The 16192-nt window shown below is 45.7% G+C and overlaps 1 pseudogene; it reads right to left on the bottom strand.

Moving 5' to 3' along the window:
* Positions 1–10882: 10882 nt before the first annotated feature.
* On the bottom strand, positions 10883–10997 carry LOC120987518 (annotated as a pseudogene).
* Between the last annotated feature and the right edge of the window lie 5195 nt (positions 10998–16192).

Below are 16192 nucleotides of genomic sequence, written 5' to 3'. Positions count from 1 at the left end.
GAATATGACATATTTTAAGTTGTTTCACACTTGTTTGTTATGTATATAATTCCACATGTGTTAATTCATAGTTTTGATGCCTTCATAGTCATGAAAATAAAGAAAACTCTTTGAATGAGAAGGTGTGTCCAAACTTTTGGTCTGTACTGTACATACACACTATGACCCGGCATTGCTCGGGTATTTATTTATTGCAATATTAAATTAAATAACAGTGACTTTCCCAATGGCCGTCCCTTTAACAGTGACCACCCCTTTAAAAGTGACTTTCACAGTGGCCACATCTTTAACGGTGACCGCTTCTTTAACAGTGACTTTTACAGTGGCTGCCTCTTTAACGGTGACTGCCCCTTTAACAGTGACTTTCACAGTGGCCGCCCCTTTAACGGTGACCGCCTCTTTAACAGTAACTTTCACAGTGGCCACCCCTTTCACAGTGAGCGCCCCTTTAACAGTGACTTTCACAGTAACTGCCCCTTTAACGGTGACTGCCCCTTTAACAGTGACTTTCACAATGGCTGCCCTTTTAACGGTGACCGCCTCTTTAACAGTGACTTTCACAGTGGCCACCCCTTTGACAGTGATCGCCCCTTTAACAGTGACTTTCACAGTGGCCACCCCTTTAACGGTGACTGCCCCTTTAACAGTGACTTTCACAGTGACCGCCCCTTTAACAGTGACTTTCACAGTAACTGACCCTTTAACGGTGACTGCCCCTTTAACAGTGACTTTCACAATGGCCGCCCCTTTAACGGTGACCGCCCGTTTGACAGTGACTTTTGCAGTGGCGGTCTGGGAGTTTAAGTGCGGGTCCGGGTTTGGCAGCACCTGGCTTTCCTTAAATAGGCAGCTGGGCTCAGCAGAGATGTCTCTGTTTTTGGGATCTGAGGCTTTGTGCCGTGCTGGAGGGCTAAGAGCCGCATGCTGGGGTAACAGGCCCCCTAAAGCCTGCTGTGGACTACTGGAGGCAGAACTGCCAGCAAGGTGACTTGTGTTATATGAACTTTTCATTGTGTGTGAATTAACACCAAGACTGCAAAGTTACGTGCTGTTTTGTGCAATTGCTTCAAGTGTGAATAAACACTGACGTTTTGCCTCTGTACTGCACCTGCTTACCCTATCTAAAAGAGCGAAACCCCACAATTGGTGGAGGATGTGAGCAAGAGCATTGAGGCTGGCGTGAACGTCGATGTTTTTGGTTTCTGCATTTTTCAGGCACGATTGTATGTCGTACATTAAACCAGCTGTATTACAACCAGTGCCTCAAGACAAAATGGAGGCTGTGGTGGAGGCTAATCTGCAGCAGCGAGACACAAACCTGCAGCAACGCGAGGCAAATAAGCAGCAGCAGGAGACTAACCAGTTGCTGCTACAACACGTTATGGCTTTGCAGACAGCAGGAGCAACCTCAAGTGTCCACGATGCCCGGAAAGCAGTCTATGCCGCGATTCCTAAGATCACCCCCGCAGACAACATCGAAACCTACCTGGCGATGTACGAGAAAGTGGCCATCAGGGAAAGCTACCCCGTGACCAGTACATCAGTGGGGGTTTAAGCCGGCTGAGCCTGCGAGGACCCAGTATTATGACTTACTCCACCTCTTGTAAAAGTGGCTACAGACTGATGTGCTGATTCCCTAGACTATTGACTGATGTTTTCTAGGGGGCTCTGCCACCCCCTCTCCAGCACTGAATCGTCCAGGTTTCTCCTGGCAACGCCCTAGAAATGGTGGACCTGGTGGAGCGCTACAAGGCTACCAAGACTGTTACAGGGGGTACTGTTGGGGCGGGGCGGTCAAACCCCATAAATCTCCATTCCAGACCCAGCGACTTGTGCCAACCAAACTCTGGGTGTACCCTCTACGGACCTGGCTCCGATAGTCTGCTGGTGGTGTCAGGAGCCGGGCCATATAAGAGCTGTCTGTCCCCAGCAGGTGGAACCCATGGAAACTAACTATGGCTACCGTCAGTCACTGTATGCCAGGAAGCTGTGTGCAGCAGGTACCCCAAAAACCCGAAACCACCTGTGCCAGGTGGAGGTAGGAGACACTCCAGTGGAGGTTCTGCTGGACTCAGGGAGTCTGGTGTCCCTAGTAAGGGCTTCCCTAGTACGGTCCGCCGGAGTAGGCAGGAAAATCGGGGTAACGTGCATCCATGAAGACTTAAAAGACTATGCTACCGCTCTGGTGTCTCTAACCACAGGGGCTGGCAGATGGACTCACGAAGTGGCAGTTTCCCCAAATCTACACTACGAACTTATAATAGGGAGAGGCTTCCCGGCACTGTGGACTGATACCCATGAGACAGGGGTAACCCTAGCAGTGACCCGGCTCAGGGGGGAGACCAGAACACTGGGAACCTAGTGGCAGTCACCCCTACCACTGGCCCTTCTACTATTAACACATGTTCGCAGGCGCGGGATAGGTTTGGGTCCCGACGTTGGGCAGTACCAAAAATATCCCCAGAGACATTTAGGTCGGCCAATTCAGAACCCAGCGACAAGTCCTCCACGTCTCCCACCAAACACACTTAGCAGGGTTGTCTCCCTCTCTTCCACCGTAGTGGCGGTCACCCCTACCACTGGCCACTACGGTAGAAGAGGGGGGGACAACCCCACTAAGTGTGTTTGGTGGGAGACGTGGAGGACTTGTCGCCGGGTTCTGAATTGGCAGACCTAAATGTCTCCGGGGATAATTTTGGTACCGCCCAACGTCGGGACCCAAACCTATCCCACACCTGCGAACATGTGTTAATAGTAGAAGGTGAACCACAACAACTCGGGCAGAGTCAGTGTTTCCCCCTTTTGTGGTTCATCAGGGTATGTTGTATCGGTAAACCAACTATGGGGTGAGCCTATTGAACAGTTGGTGGTCCCCAAGGCTTATCGCAAGCTTGTGTTAGATCTAACCTATCAACACATTCTCGGGGGTCACCTGGGGCTGCAGAAAACTCAGGATCATATTCTACAGCGGTTTTACTGGCCCAGCATATTTAAAGAAGTGGAAGAGTTTTGTAAGTCTTGCCCAACCTGCCAGATAACTAGCCCCCAGCCACATTTCCGTAGTCCTCTAGTACCTCTCCCGATTATCAAAGTACCGTTTGATCGAATAGCTATGAACCTCATAGGCACAGTACCGAAGTCCGCCAGAGGGCATCAACACATCTTAGTCATTCTAGACTAGGCGGTGCCACTGCGACATACCTTGGCCAAACTCATAGCTAAGGAGTTAATGGAGATGTTTTCCCAAGTAGGACTACCTGAAGAGGTTCTGACCGACCAAGGGACCCCTTTTATGGCCAAGGTGATGAGGGAACTCTGTAAGTTGCTGCACATAAAACAACTATGGACATCCGTTTACCATCCGCAAACGGACAGTCTGTTAGAACGGTTTAACCAAACATTAAAAAATATGTTTAAAAATGTAGTGTCTAAAGATGCGAAGGACTGGGACCTCCTTCTGCCCTATCTCATGTTTGCGGTGCGAGAGGTACCTCAGGCCTCTACTGGGTTCTCGCCCTTCAAACTGCTATATGGCAGACACCCTTTGCTGTCTCTTGAACGTGGCCAAAGAGGTATGAGAACAACAACCCACTCCACATAAAGTGTCATTGAGTACATTACCCAGATGCAAGATCGGATAGAGACAGTGTTGCCTCTTGTTAGGGAGCATATGGAGGCAGCTCAGCGAGCCCAGAGTTGGGTCTATAACCGGCAGGCTTTACCCGGGTGATCGGGTTTTGGTTCTGATACCGACTATGGACAGAAAGTTCCTGGCCAGGTCGCAGGGGCCCTACGAGGTACTTGAAAAAATTGGAGAGGTAAATTACAAGGTACACCAGCCAGGGACGTGAAAACCGAAGCAGGTGTACCATGTGAATCTACTCAAACCATGGAAAGATAGGGAAACCAGTACTGAAGACAGCCCGCGGCGAGGTTTTCTAAGGGAAGCGGTACCGGACCCTCTGTCTGAAGAAGGGGAAGCGGCTGCCACAGTAAAAATTGCTAACAGCCTCTCTTCTAAGTAGGCTCAGGGGGCCAGGGAGTTTATTAGCCAGAACACGGATATGTTTTCGGATCTCCCTGGACGCACTTCCACAATTCGGCATGACATTGAAAATGAGCCTCAGGCGAAAGTCCGGCTAAAACTATACCTGGTACCTGAGGCTTGGCGACAAGCCATATTGAAGGAGGTGCAGCTAATGTTGCAGCTAGACATCATTAAAGAGTCAAAAAGTGAGTGGGCCAGTCCTATATAATTGATACCTAAGCTGGATGGGACATTGCGATTTTGTAACGACTTTCAAAAACTTAACGAGGTTTCCAAATTCAATGCGTATCCTATGCCCTGGGTGGATGAGCTCATCGAGAGGTTAGGACAAGCTTGGTATTTTTCTGTTTTGGACCTCACGAAAGGGTACTGGCAGGTGCCATTAACAGAGGCTGCCAAAAGGAAAACTGCCTTCATCAAGCCTGAGGGGCTGCATCAATATAAGGTCTTACCCTTTGGTCTGCATGGCGCCCCCGCAACTTTTCATCATCTAATGGACTTAGTGCTTCGTCCACATAGTCGGTATGCTTTGGCTTACCTGGACGATATTGTCACCCACAGTACCGACTGGGAAAGTCACCTACCAAAAGTGCAGGCTGTAGTGGACTCCCTTTGGAAAGCTGACCTAACCGCTAACCCAAAAAAATGTGCAATAGGGTTAGAAGAGACTGAGTATCTGGGGTATGTCAGTGGGCGCGAAGTCATTAAACCCGAAGTAAACAAAATAGAGGCGATACGGAATTGGCTCCGACCTGTCACCACTAGGCAAATAAAGTCATTCCTGGGAATCGTGGGCAATTACATGAGATTTGTTCCCCCCTTTGCTACTCTAGCTGGGTTTTGGCAGCACCTGGCTGTCCTTAAATAGGCAGCCTGGCTTAGCAGAGATGTCTCTGTTTTTGGGATCTGAGGCTTTGTGCCGTGCTGGAGGGCTGAGAGCCGCACACTGGGGAAACAGGCCCCCTAAAGCCTGCTGTGGACTACTTGAGGCAGAACTGCCAGCAAGGTGACTTGTGTTATATGAACTTTTCATTGTGTGTGAATTAACACCAAGACTGCAAAGTTACGTGCTGTTTTGTGCAATTGCCTCAAATGTGAATAAACACTGACGTTTTGAGTTAAGAACTGTGTCCGCTTACCCTATCTACCAGAGCAAAACCCCACAATATATATATATATATATATATACACACATATATAGAGTGTGTGTGACCTCCACAGTCACCCTCTCTCAGTTTCTATACACTAGCAGAAGGAACCGGCTTCGCACAGGTATATTTTATCTATTTCGTTAAATGTTTGTGTGTGTCGTTAAAAGATATCGAAAATATCCACTATAACAGTGACATCTACAGTACCCTGCCCTTTCAACAGTGACCTCCGCGGTGGCCTGCTCCTTAACAGTAACATCCACAGCGCCCTTTATTAGTGACGTCCACAGTACCTTGTCTCATTAACAGTGATTTCCACAATAATCCGCCCCCTTAACAGTGGAGGCCACATTTTAAGGGAACGAAGCTCTGTGGAGGTCCACAGAGCTTCGTTCCCTTAAAATGTGGCCTCCACAACACCCCACCCCCTTAACAGTGATCTCTACAGCACCCCGCCCCTTAACACTGACCTCCATAGCAGACTGTCCCCTTAACAGAGACCTCCACAGTAGTCTGCCCCTTTAACAGTGACCTCCACAGCATCACGCCCCCTTAACAGTGACATCCACAGCAGCCCGCCCCTTTCACAGTGACCTCCACAGTACCCCATCTCCTTAACAGTGATTTCCACAACTCCCATCCCCTTAACAATGGCCTCTACAGCATTCTGCCCCTTAGCACTGACCTCCACAGCGGACCGTCCCCTTAACTGTGACCTCCACAGCAGCCTACCCCTAGGGTGGCAAGAGGTCCAGTTTTAGGCCGGACAGTCCGGCTTTCAGACTCCCTATCCTCCGTCCTGCGCAGGGCCTGGATGGACACAGGGATGTTCTTTTGAACAGCTCACTCTCAGACAGAAGCACTGTGCTGTCTGAGCATGAGCTGCAGGTAGAAAGTCACCCTCTCACCCCTGCAGATGACAGAAGTTGATTTTTACCATTATTTTTTTCAATCCCCATTGCCTGCGGAAAGGGAGGGGGCATAGACTAACCGGGTTGGGGGTGTGGCTTAGGGGGACCTGGGGGTGGGGTTTTTGAGTCAGTTTTTTGAGGGTGGCCTGAATGGCCACCCTACCTGCCCCCTTAGCTGTGACCTCTACAGCACTCCGCTCACTTAACAGTGTCATCCACAGCGCCCTGCCCCTTTAAAGCTGACCTACAGCAGTGTATAAAAATGGCTGGGTTGTTATGGAAACCTGGTGTAAAACTGTATGTATGTGAAGACTAGGGGCCTGCGAGCTTCTATTGGCTGATAAGGGTCATGTGACCAGGCTTCTATTGGCTAATGCATTTTTTGGGAATATCTTAGGAACGGTACGTACGTACGTACGTATATATGTATGCCATATTTTTCGCCCCATAAGACACACTTTTTCCCCCCCAAAAGTGGGGGTCACTGCATCTTATAGGGAGAATATTAATGAGTGCTCCCAGTATGGAAGAGCTCATTAGTACCGGAAGACAGGGAAGCGGTGAATGCTCTGTACTCCCTGCTTCCTGGTCCTCAGCTGTCTGCTGCTCTTTGACCTTATGCTGTTCGCGTCGGGTCACAGCATAGCCTATGGTAGGAAGAAGAAGACAGAGAACTGGAGATAAGAAGCTGTGGCGTCCAGAGCAGTAGAGGTAAGTGGATTTTTTATTTTATGTGATCTGAGGCATGGGGGCTGATAAAAAGGCTGCGGGAAGATAAAATGACGCTGGGCTGATTAAATGAGGCAGGGGCTGATATGAGGCATGGGGGTCTCATATTAGGTCTGAATGGGGGTCTTATTTTTTATTGGGGCTGTCATCGAAGGTCTGATTGGGGGTAATTCACATTGGGTCTGAGCTGAGGTCTGATTGTGGATCTGATATGAGATATGACATAAACTCACCTAAAGAATTATTAGGAACACCTGTTCTATTTCTCATTAATGCAATTATCTAGTCAACCAATCACATGGCAGTTGCTTCAATGCATTTAGGGGTGTGGTCCTGGTCAAGACAATCTCCTGAACTCCAAACTGAATGTCAGAATGGGAAAGAAAGGTGATTTAAGCAATTTTGAGCGTGGCATGGTTGTTGGTGTCAGACTGGCCGGTCTGAGTATTTCACAATCTGCTCAGTTACTGGGATTTTCACGCACAACCATTTCTAGGTTTTACAAAGAATGGTGTGAAAAGGGAAAAACATCCAGTATGCGGCAGTCCTGTGGGCGAAAATGCCTTGTGGATGCTAGAGGTCAGAGGAGAATGGGCCGACTGATTCAAGCTGATAGAAGAGCAACGTTGACTGAAATAACCACTCGTTACAACCGAGGTATGCAGCAAAGCATTTGTGAAGGCACAACACGCACAACCTTGAGGCGGATGGGCTACAACAGCAGAAGACCCCACCGGGTACCACTCATATCCACTACAAATAGGAAAAAGAGGCTACAATTTGCACAAGCTCACCAAAATTGGACTGTTGAAGACTGGAAAAATGTTGCCTGGTCTGATGAGTCTCGATTTCTGTTGAGACATTCAAATGGTAGAGTCCGAATTTGGCGTAAACAGAATGAGAACATGTATCCATCCTCTGATGGCTACTTCCAGCAGGATAATGCACCATGTCACAAAGCTCGAATCATTTCAAATTGGTTTCTTGAACATGACAATGAGTTCACTGTACTAAAATGGCCCCCACAGTCACCAGATCTCAACCCAATAGAGTATCTTTGGGATGTGGTGGAACGGGAGCTTCGTGCCCTGGATGTGCATCCCTCAAATCTCCATCAACTGCAAGATGCTATCCTATCAATATGGGCCAACATTTCTAAAGAATGCTATCAGCACCTTGTTAAATCAATGCCACGTAGAATTAAGGCAGTTCTGAAGGCAAAAGGGGGTCCAACACCGTATTAGTATGGTGTTCCTAATAATTCTTTAGGTGAGTGTATTTTAATGAGAAAATATTCCTCATTTAACCTCAGCTCCCAGCCGCAATGAGACCCACAATGGGTCTGATTGGGGCTGTGAGCTGAGGTTTAATGAAGAATATTTTTTCCTATTGTCCTCCTCTAAAACCTAGGTATGTCTTATGGGCTGGTGCATCTTATAGGGCAAAAAATAAGGTACATGATTATTACATAAACAACCAAGGTGTGGGAGCAATCTACCTGTGTGTCTTAAAGGGGTTATCCAAGTTATTTTTTTGTTCTTTCTATGTTCCTAACTGGGCAAATGTAACAGCTTTCCAATTCACTTACTTTATTTCCGGTGGCTGGTTTCTCAGATTTCACTGAGGGTCACATGACCTGTGATGTCAGCTTCTCTCCCTGCTCTGATAAAGGTCGTTTACAAGCCTGTAAATGAAACGTCACTGTGCTGGCCACGCCCCCTTCACTGCCGGCTGTGTGCTCTATCCTAGGAATCTTAACCCCTTCAGCTGCACAGACTCAGGGCTGAAGTGTTTACTGTGTAGCTGCAGACAGTGAGGAGACAAATGCTGGGCACAGGAGCTGAAAGAGAAGTTCTGCAAAGCATTACAGGTAGGGGGAAGATCCTGTGTGTATTAGCAGTGTCATTATATAAGACTGCTGGTATCTAGGGAAGAAGGGGAAGGGGACCACCACTTACTCACCTCTGGCCCCTTTACCCGACCTTGACCCATAACAAAAACACTGACAACTGTGTCACTTTTATTGCTGGGTGGTGATCGGCCACAGCTTCTTTATTAAAGCGGCAAACCTTAATAAACCATAATATCGGAGCGGTATGCCAAACGCCGGACTCCCAGCGGGCAAGTTAAGCCATAATCATCAGAGCGGTATGCCAACCGCTGGACTCCCAGCGGGCACGTACGCCATATGCCACCACCATATCTTTGCTGAACTCAAATGCCGCCACGAAGGAGACCCATTCTCCAATCGGGGCTCCGACCACCACCCAGCAGATCCGAGTCTGTTGAAACCCTTACAACAAGCCAAAAAGAAATTGCCCCAACTAACATCCAAGCGGAAGATGCCAACGGTTCCCCTTAACAAACCAAAGCCAATAAGATAATGGGTCGCATGACAAACGGGACACCTAGATGCCCGTGATGAAAACATAGTCCTACCACTCTACACATCAGCCCAGACATGGAGGAGTGTCCAGTTCTGTGCCCTTGTGAACAAGGCAGACATAGCCGGGCTGGAAAGGGTTCAGAAGAGGGCAACTAAAGTAATAACTGGAATGGTGCAACTACAGTACCCTGAAAGATTATCAAAATTAGGGTTATTCACTTTGGAAAAAATTGACTAAGGGGAGGTCTAATAACTATGCTAATAATAACAAAGAACCATCCAAAGACAACTCCCCCATCTATTTATCCCCAGGACAAAGACTAACCATGAAACTTCCTCTTATCTGGAGGAAAGAAGATTTATAAACAAACATAGAGGAGGATTCTTAAGTGTAAGAACAGTGAGCTAACTAAGGAACTCCCTGCCTGCAGAGGTGGAGATGATATGTCCACAAAAAGACTTCCAGCAGGGCCTGTATGTACTTCCGGAAGGTAATAATAATACAGGTTATAACCAATTAGAGAGGGGTTGTTGATTCAGAAAACTGTAACCAGTACACTATATAGCTGCATCTTCCCGATAACGGCACCGGACTACCACCCATTGTACTAAACCCTCGTATAGTATAACTAACCCTTCCCCCGTATGACCAAAATAACCAACTCAGGAAATTACACCAACCCCCCCAACTAGAATGACAGGACACATAAGGTCCTGAGCTCCAGGATAACCAAGGGGCAGCAGCATAATTGAACCCCGGGTGCAAAGCTATATCAACCACTTCCGGAAGAAGTTGTGACCACCTGAATTCCTGGATCCCTGTCCAAAGACTTCACCTCTCGAAAACAAGGAGTGCCCCCCGGGGATGCGATCCTCGCTGCACTGGAGATATTTGAAAGGTCACCATCAACACGCTGAAAGCCCAGGACCTGAAAGAAAAAACAATTAGCCCAAAACTCAACCCACAAAGAGGATCATAAATTAGGTCTAAAATAGATATTGTTCATAAAACACTGTTATATACATATACCATTATTATTAATATATAGACCAAAAGTTTATGATGGGATCCGAACCCATGACCTTCTGTATCAGAGGCAAAGCACTTACTCACACAGCTATGACAGCTGTACTATAGATTTCTTTTTTTTTTTGTTATATACATAAAGGAACACCACAAAATCAAAGAGGAAACCATCCTAATGTAAAATTAGAGCCCACCATATGTGAAGTTAAAACGAATATCAATGAACCTTACCTACCAGACCAACCCAGGCGGAGGGGAGGTAGTGGTACCCACCCAATATTTTACCGAATCATCATGAATGACGGACCCCCAACTCAAGAGTACTAATATTCCTTACCCCGACTGAAATAACAACCAAAATAATTATTATTATTTTATTTTTATTTTTTTATTATTCATTATTTACAGTCATTCATTTATGTATTCATATTAGGTGAGGGATTCCCAACCCAAAAACACTGCAGGAAAGCAAGCTGCTAAATCACAGACCTACAGCTGCAGACTACGCCATGCATATACAATGGAAAGACAAACAGCCTGGAGAAATTATCAATCAGCCAGAACAAAAGGCCGAAGGGGACGGCAGGGCCGAAAAATGTTATACACCCCAAACTATACCCGAATCGCCTCTGAAATTTTGGTAGAGATACCACAAGGTAGGTGGTATACATTTGTTGTGGGGGCTGTGCAGCCTAGTCAATCCTTGTCAAGGGGAGTGCTAAGCTTCTCTTCTGTCAACCAACCCAAATAAACTGATGCATCTCTATCACAGGTGCCCAGAGTGGGATCCGAACCCATGCAGCCAGAAACGACCTGAACTCAGTGACTTAGACCGTTCGGACATCCAGACCAAACTGTACAGTGAAACGAGTCATGTAGAAAGATGCTTGGAGGATCACAATGCTGACCTGTGAAGACCTACCAGGAGGACCATTCAGTGGTTGACCCGTACAAACATAATAAGAAAACCCAAATGTGTCCAACAAACCCCAAGGAATAGAGCGAATGTAGAGGGATTACACTACCGCGCCTCCCCCCGGAAATATGAACTAAGAACGTCATATCATTCTTGGAAGCCCAAATAGTGTTTTTTTTTATTTTTTATACCTCTTCCCAGGTAGATAAGGTGATGTGAGCTCCAGGCCCACTGATCAGAAGGCTATGACACTACCCCTAAACTAGTAACTTGACACAAGCAGGAACTTAACATGAAGTACTACTTTCCACCGGAAATCACCCAAATATACCGCTCTCATACTCCCAATGTGCATCATACATATATCTAGATAGAAATACATATTTTTTTTTTTTTTTTTATTCCCATAAAAAAAACGAATTCGAGGAGAATTATGAACTGCAGGGAAGTAAACTACTACACTCCACACTGAAAGGGAAATTGGGAGAACACCCGGCGGGACTGATCTATCCCGAAAAACATCCGCAAAAAAGGCCAGCCAATAAACACAATACAGGATAGAAAGAAGTAAGGCTTCTCACGCAGGAGGATATCAACATACGTAATAAATGTATATATAGATCAAACCTGTGTATTTATTTATATATGTATTATTTATTTTTATTTTTTTGTAATATATATATTCCAATTTTTTTTTTTTACCTATAAAATTACTTTGTTAAATTATTTATTATTAGTATCATTTTATTCTTTTTAATCCCGTTTTATTTTAATTTTCTTTTTTTATATATATATTTTTTTATATATATATTTTTTTGTTTTTATTTTTATTTTTTAAATTTTTTTATTTTTTTTATTAATACCTTTTGGTATTCATTTGTTTATTTTAATGCCTATAATATATTAATTTGGTTCTAAATTTTATTTTTTTTTTTTTATTAATTAACGTATAAACAGAGAAAACCTCAATATATGCTAATGATATCCCGTTGCTCAGGGCTGCACCTGAGTTGCCCAATCTCCAGGAAAATATGTGTGGGTAACCTACAGGCTCTGTAAACCCACCCTGAAGCCACTGAGCAACCATCGAGATGTTTTTTTTGTTCTTTTTTTGCTATTAAGTAGGGACACCGTCTCTACCAGTGATTCTAAATCTGCACAAGAACCACCCTCCCTGCAGTACTCACCAGTCACAGAAAGGGACGGCACCTCCAAAGGAGTGGGTACGGGCTGCAGCGACCAGGCCGAGCCCTGGAGTGACGGTCAGGCAACAGCCTCGTACGATGTTTGTATAACCAGACTCCTCCAATGCGCCTGACATTCCGTCCTAAAGACGATGGTAAGCGCCACCTGAGGATCTGGAGCGCCCATTTCTCCCGGAAACCCAGGAACGGCGACGGGACTGGCGCATGCGGAATCCATTACGGCCATGCCTCCTGGCAACCTAAGGGAAGAAAAAACCGCACCTGCGCCTGCTTGAAGGGGAGGAAGGGGGGGTGGGGGTGTCGCCATAATGGAATACAAATAAGACCCAGAGAGTCTCATTGTATGAAAGGAGCTCTGCTCGCAAAGTCGGGACAGTAGGAATACCCCTCAGAAGCCATAGGCACAGGTGCACCACAATCAGACATGGCAAGCACAAGGGGTTAATCTATAATACTGGACAGGAGACTGGGGGGAGCTACAACAAGCCCCACATATAAAAACTCGCCTGCCCAGTGGTGCCCGGTATGGGACCCGGTAAACGCTGCAGGGGAAGGGGCTAGGCGAAGCGACCTAGCTAGCGCCATGGGAGCTAAAGGAGCCCGTCCAAAGCAGCAGGGGGAGGGGTGAGGACCCCATATTGCCCTACATTACTGGGGAGACAAACAATCCCGCCCGACATGCTTAGCCCTAACGCCATGGAACAGAAGCTGAAAAAGGGGGGCGGAGCCACAGCGCCACAGACAACACCAGGATGGGTCGAAAAAAACGGCCCACACAGCGCACACACGCGGGCAGCTGGTGGATAATAAGAGTCGGGGGGGTTAGGAGGAACGACGAGCAGACCGCCGAACCTTCGCTGAAGCACTGGAGCTGCATGCATACCGCAGCAGCAGCTCCACAAAGCCCTAGAAGCAGGCACAGGGGAGGAGGATGGCAGGGTAGAGCTCAGGCTGCTCTAACAGAGCACAGCTAACCCTCCCCTCCTCATGTAACTCACCAGGAAGCAGCCAAAAGGGCACAACCACCTGTGGACTCTTGGTGTGGACAGAGCAAAGGCGTATGTACATACAAATCTGCTTTCACTGGCAAGAGGAAGTGCCAGCACCAGGAGGGAGTATATGTATCTCCAGGATCCCCTGAACCGCCCACATCCTGTCTAAGAAGGCTCCCCAGTGCATTAACCCTTAATGGCCCTAAACAACCACCTTCTTAAGCACTAATGTAATGGGGCCAGCTCCCTAAACGCCCTAAGGGGGGGAAGGGGAAGAGGGACCATCAGTCCCTAATCACCCTCCTTATACAGTCGGATGCTTACCAGTGGAACTTGTAGTTCTACACTTACAAGTTGCTGTTTTCTCCCAGCATTCGGGCAGCTCTTTTATCCACTCCCTTAGCAGTGTCATTATACAGCTGGGACTTGTAGTCCTACACATACAACATGCTGCAGAGTCTCCCAGCAGGCAGACATGTCATTCAGGGCAGCTCTTGTATTTACTCCCTTAGCAGAGGAGGGGGAGGGGCAGAGTTTGTTTTTATTGCATGTAAACAAAGGGCCAGAAAAGAACCAGGGAAATGAGGAAATATATATATATTTTTTTGCATAAAACTTGCTTAGCTCAGTTATATATCAGATATTCAGTGCTATATTATTTTTTTTTCATAACTCGGATAACCCCTTTAAGTTGAAATCTAGCATCAGGCCTCAATTGTCTGTTTACAATTATTCAGTTTCCACACGTTTGGAATTTACATTTTGCTTTGGAATTGTTAAATGTAATTAAACCAGCATATATATGTGATTACTAGTAAAGAAGCAATATACCTGTGGGTATTAGCGAGAAATTGAATGTCAAGCCTAATCCGTTTACGTATTTTCAGTTTCCACAGGGGCGCAATAATTTTTTTTTTAAGGGGTCATTCAATTTACTTAATCAGTATATATATATATATATATATATATATATATATATATACCGTATATATGATTACTGCAGCAATACCCACAATATGGCAGCAATCTACCTGTGTGTGTTAAGTTGACTTTGAGCAATAAAGCCTCAGTCATCTGTTAATGTATATATTCACATGGTTGGTATTTGAAGGGGGATTGCTAGATGTCAAATAGCAAACTGAAAGAACAGAAATTATTTTACAACTCCGTAGACATGAATCCCTTTAAAAATGTCCATGTTTCAAGTGTAAAATCAAAAGCTATACAAATATATACTATGAACTGGATGGTATTTCGCTTTAAACATGGATTACAGTTACAATAATACCAGATGGACCGAACATGGTGGATGTATCAATCATGGCCACAGGATTATTGCCATAAGGATCAGGTGCCTGAAAACTAGTAGCTGCCAAATAATATGTTAGCCAAACAGGGGCTGTTGCTGGTATGGGGTCTGGCTGGTTATGTATGCCAATTATTGCTTTTGTGGCCTTCAATCTCCTGAAAATGCCCATTTGTATGAGAATTACATGAAGGGGCCAATTATTGACCACTATATACATGCTAACCTCATAATTAAAGTTATACTTACTTTAACCCTTGCATCCTGAAACTATATACAGCATGAAGAGTACCTCGTGGTGCAGCAGGTGAGCATCCTGAAACTTTATACAGCATGAAGAGTACCTCGTGGTGCAGCAAGTGACCGGCAGTTGGATCCAATGAACGGTTAAAATAGGAGAGAAAAACAGTCATGGGACATTCCTGGAATGACACAAGAAGAAAGCCTTCATCCCCTAGTGGTAAACCCTCTTCTCAAACCCCAACAGTTCTCCTGGCCTACAAGTTGAAGAACCCTTCTTCTGCCTTCTGCTTTTAGACTTTTTTCCACCTCATCTAATACTGATGATATGTCATTATAAATATCCAGCTCCTTTGGCCTCTGCATTTTGTTGACTTTTCTTGGACATGGAGAGTTGGAAGCCGTAAATCCAGCATAAAATGAGGATGTCATCATTGAGACCTGACCCTTCTAAGGGGTGCATGAAAAAAGAATGGTTTCTATATTTGACTACATACTACTTCTATAGTCAACTACATGGAAAGGAAGGGACTGTAGTACCAATAACTTGGCTAGGTGCACGTTCAGCTTCTGCACTGTTGGATGAGTGCACACATACTGTTGTCTTTATGCAATCACCTCAGGGATCAATTAGTTTCGAAATAAGTAATAAGCAGAAGGAGGAGGAGGAGGAGCATCAGGAGCAATAGCTAACATTGAAGTCCATGAGAAGGGACAACAGCTTCCTTCTGCTGATGTTGACGAGCCCTGGATGCTGGAGAGGGGTTGCAGACCAGTGGGAGAAGTATTGGTTCCTTTGGAGAGCTCAGGCAACTGTCTATTTGCCATAGTGTACAGTAACTGTACCATTAATGTAACCGATTAACTATGAATGTACTGCGGCACAGTCATTCTTTATATAAAATAAGAGATTAACTGCAAATGAGTCAGCAGTTGAACAAGATGCATGCACAGATATATTAGACTGATCTTTAATAATAAGACACCATAATTCTACAGGGTGGGCCATTTATATGGATACACCTTAATAAAATGGGAATGGTTGGTGATATTAACTTCCTGTTTGTGGCACATTAGTATATGTGAGGGGGGAAACTTTTCAAGATGGGTGGTGACCATGGCGGCCATTTTGAAGTTGGCCATTTTTAATCCAACTTTTGTTTTTTCAATAGGAAGAGGGTCATGTGACACATCAAACTTATTGGGAATTTCACACGAAAAACAATGGTGTGCTTGGTTTTAACGTAACTTTATTCTTTCATGAGTTATTTACAAGTTTCT

This window comes from Bufo bufo, chromosome 1 (genome assembly GCF_905171765.1).
Source record: "Bufo bufo chromosome 1, aBufBuf1.1, whole genome shotgun sequence".
Lineage (NCBI taxonomy): Eukaryota > Metazoa > Chordata > Amphibia > Anura > Bufonidae > Bufo > Bufo bufo.
Note: the sequence above shows the minus strand (reverse complement) of the source record. Positions and strands in the feature narration are given on the sequence as shown.